We start from the raw sequence: 4,345 nt of genomic DNA, 5'->3' as shown, positions 1-4,345 counted from the left end.
TACCTTCAGATCTTGAGTTGGAATGCTTATAGTGTTAAGGGAGATATTTTATTTTGCTCCAACTTTCTGAAATCACCAAATTCTCCTCATAAAAAAAAATAAATGAATAAAACATCAGATATTTTCCCCTTCATCCAATTTTGTTTCTACACTGTGAGAGAGGGAGAGGGGTTCAACAAATCATCTTCTTCATCCTTTCCATCATCGACGCGTGCGTGTGGAGTGCTGTTCATCGCTGCTAAAAGTCTTCCATTTAGTGCGCCAAATCCTCTTCAAACTCAGTTCCTGTCATTTGATTCTTTTTCCCTTGCTTTGTTCTGTTTCCAGAAATCCTTTGTTTCTCCTTGTTCGTGTTGCCCTGCTACTGTGTGGATGAGTGTTTTATTCCTCTCGCTCCTTTTAGCACAATCTGTGTTTGCGTATGCCATAAAAAAAAAGCAAGGATGCTCCTCTCGCATTGTCTATTGTGTGCTGAAATTCCTTGTTAGTTGCTGCACGTGAAGTGGGAGAGGAGCAGGAGTTTGATGGAAAAATGATTGGCAAGGCAAGAAATTTATTTTAGTAGATATTCCTATTTTAATATATAGCTTTGATTTTAATCGGTAAAAGAAAAAGGAATATTTTTAGTTCTATTTGAATGAATTTTTGATAAAGACATGAATTTGGGAAGTAAGTAAATTTATATATAATGATTATGAATTGTTGAGCAAGTGATTTAAAGAGTATGGAACTTGATGGTATAGTCTATTTTGATGCCCATGATATTCAACGTATTAAGGACAAAAATTTAAATTTGGGATTTTGTTTTGCTTTTATATATACAATGTCAAATCTTGTTTATGAAATTGAATCTAGCACCCTTATAAAAAAAAGTGTTGATGCTAGAGAGTTTTATGGTTGGCAATTTACAAATTTTGTACTTGTGTAGGACGTGATTTAAGAATGCACATAAGAGTGTTTGATAAAATGGTGGGACAATAAATTGTTTTGATGTAATTGAATAAAGTAGCATGTGCATTGAATCCTTTATTAAATTTTAGTATAGAAGTTATTCAATTTTATATTGTAACTGGGATTAAGGACTTTGCTTATGTATAGGTGCTAGAAGGTGATATGGGATCTATAAAAATGGTTTTATTTAATTATTATCGTTATCATCATCATCATCATTATTTTGACCTGTAACTTATCATATTTATTTAAAACTTTTAATATATTAAAATAAAATTTATGACTTTAAGTACGATGTTGGGAAAAGAGTGCATATGTAAATAAATGCATTTTTTTATTTAAAGTATGTGTCAGTGGAATATTATAATTTTGTATACTATAGAGCATTGTGAGGAAATGAACGTCCATTTGAAATATATATAGAGTAGAGTTATCATTAAAGAAGTTATTTATTCTTCTTGACTATGTAATAGAGTAGTCAAGAGGCAATTGAGAGAGGTTAGCATAAAAAAATATATTATTTTAAGTATAGGTAAGTGGATAACATTTCAATTAAATTATTAGTAATTTTTTTATCAAAATGTCGTTTTAAATAATTTACATGTATCAATATATTTTTTGTATTGATTACTTTTGTTAATTAAGTACTCTAATTCTTGAAGACACAACATTTACTTTCAAGATTGATGATAAAAATCATTTCACTAATATTGAAAATTTTTTATTATTTAATAAATGTGAGTATGGACATCAATTATGAAATTTTACTTTGGCAAGTTTTGATACTTAAAACTATTCATGTGAGTTTGATTTTGGGAATGAAAATTATATTTTAATAGTGATGATTTTCTTACATGTTTAAAAATAAATTTGGAGGAGGCTTTATACAGAATACTAGTTGCTAATGATAGCTCCATTAGCCTTCAGTGTACCATGGGTCAATAACTATCTAGTTTGATTTTCATGAGCTCTATTCTCACATTTGTTATTTGTGAGCCTCGTACTCGTATTTAATTTTGTGGCTTCAAGCTGTATTCAGTTAGTATTAACTTTATGGACTTTGTGTTCACATTTGCTTATGTGGCTTGATTTTGTTTGGTTACTTACCCTCATGAATTGTGTGTCCATTTGTTGTCGTCTTGGGTATAAGCCGTGTTTTTGTTATTTACCCTCGTAGACTTTGTGTCTACATTTGTTACTTATTTTGTTAAGCCCTCAAAATTTTGAACCTTTAATTGACTTATGTATTTAAATTTTTTTGGTTTCAATCAATAAGTATGCCATTCTTTCTTCTATTCATGTATAAATCATTTGATTTCGAACTAAAGATAGAGTATTTTAGTTCTCTTACTTAATGGTTTATCATTTTCGATTCTTGAGATAAAGTGAGCGTACGATAGTGAATCATTCTCATTCCAATTTATTTACATAATTTTATTTTTTTGAATTTTATCATTATTGGGTTATTATTTACTGAAAAATTATTTTTTTTGTTTCAGATTTCATAGCTGACGTTATACCTTCCTCTGACTTTTGAGGAGCTATCTTTTGACTTAAAGTGAAGAAGTCATTGACTAGTCACCTTCGATGTAAAAATTGAATTATGAATTTGTTGTTTTGCAATTCTTATCTTAGATGTTCCATATGAACTATAGTTAGGGTCTTGATTGTTATATTTTATTGTTTGTCCGTTATTGGGAAGCAGAACTTCATACTGCTAGATTGACGTTGTTAAATTGCTATAGTAGAAATTTAGGATGTCTTATGTTCATGGGAGGTTTTGTTAAAATTTTTACAAAAATAATAAATAGTTTGTTCTTATTATTCGTACCCAAAATGGTTCGATTGGTTATCACATGTCTTTATAGTTTAGAAATTAAGAGTTTCTCCCTTAAGGCCTTTATGATATGAGCTTTGTTTTTATATTCTGTACTGGTCACACCTTATTTTTAGGGTGTGACATTAACCTTTCTCAACATTTTTCCAAATAAAGTTGACAAGTAAATTTTATTACAATAATAGTTCACATAAGTTTTTGAAAATAATGATTTGAAGGTAAAACTACGTTGTTAATATATATAAATTTGTACTTTATATGAATAAATAGCATTATAGTTTAATGGTAACCAATTATTTTAGCAAATTAGGGGGTTGTTGATTCAAGCTTCCTAGTCATCTTGGAGATTTAATGATCATCCACATTGGAGATCTAATGTTTGACAATAATGGAGGATATATTTTTTAATTGAAAAAATCAGGAGTAATTTTTTTTAACAAAATTAATTACATTTATGTTTCTTAGTTCTACATAGCAATTCTTGATTATTTAGTCCTTTTTTGCAATCGATGTTCTTTAGTTGGTCTTTAGATACGATTTTTCCTATAATAAGTTATCCAACTAATAAATATTAAATGATATATATTGATTGATTCAATAACTAGGAAATTGGTTAAAACTACTTATAAAAAAATTATCTCAAGGGTGCTTGGAGAAACAAGCAACATATTATGATGGAAGAATTTTAATCTAGGACCACAAATGAGACTTCATTTCAAATCAGGCACAATAAATTCTAAAAGTTCACTACAGGATCAATGAAAATAAATTTTGAAGAGAAATGACCATAATGCCCTTCTCTCCTCTCCATTTTCCATTCATCTCACCCTTTCCATTCCTTTCTTTCCCCTATCTCTCTGCCTCCTCAATACCTAACCTTCCCTGTCTTCTGCACTCCCAGCTAAAGAGGTGGGCAAAGACGAAGGACCAGAACTTGAAGACACTCTTTTGGGACCTAAGAACTTTCCAAAAGCTTGAAGGGCTTGGCAATGTGCCACCGAACACTAGCTGAAAGAGATTAAAAGAGGGACCGCAGGATTTGTTAGAGGAAGTGTCATGTCCGGATTTTTGTACGCTATTGATGGAGAATTTTAAAAAATATTTAAATAAGGATATTAGTAAAATATGGAAGAATATGGGAAATGATTTTTTTTAAAGGTATTAGAAGTAACCATTGGACAAAGATATTCATAAGTGATTGGATAATAAATAAGGATTATTTTTGAGACATAAAAGAAAAATTAGAATATGAAAAAAATATTTGCAAGCAAGATTAATTAAAGGCCCGGAATAAGAGATTTTTGAAACCATCATTTTCTTCCTACCAAGACTACACAATATTAACATAGCCCATTTTGAGCCCATGGACAAAATGAAATTCTTTTCGTCCAGCAAAATGGATGTTGGGCTAATATTTTTAGTAAGAGAATTAATTGTGGGCCACGTGGAAGTAGTAGTTGGTTGAATAGATGACAAATGAAAGTTTAACAAGCAAACATTCACTCTTTTTCTTCCTCATGGGAGTGTTCCATTTATATCTATTCTGATTGGCCCGAT

The sequence above is a fragment of the Prosopis cineraria genome, unplaced genomic scaffold (assembly GCF_029017545.1).
Source record: "Prosopis cineraria cultivar Desert tree isolate PC_DT_omini unplaced genomic scaffold, ASM2901754v1 PC12, whole genome shotgun sequence".
NCBI classification, from domain to species: Eukaryota; Viridiplantae; Streptophyta; class Magnoliopsida; order Fabales; family Fabaceae; genus Prosopis; species Prosopis cineraria.
Note: the sequence above shows the minus strand (reverse complement) of the source record.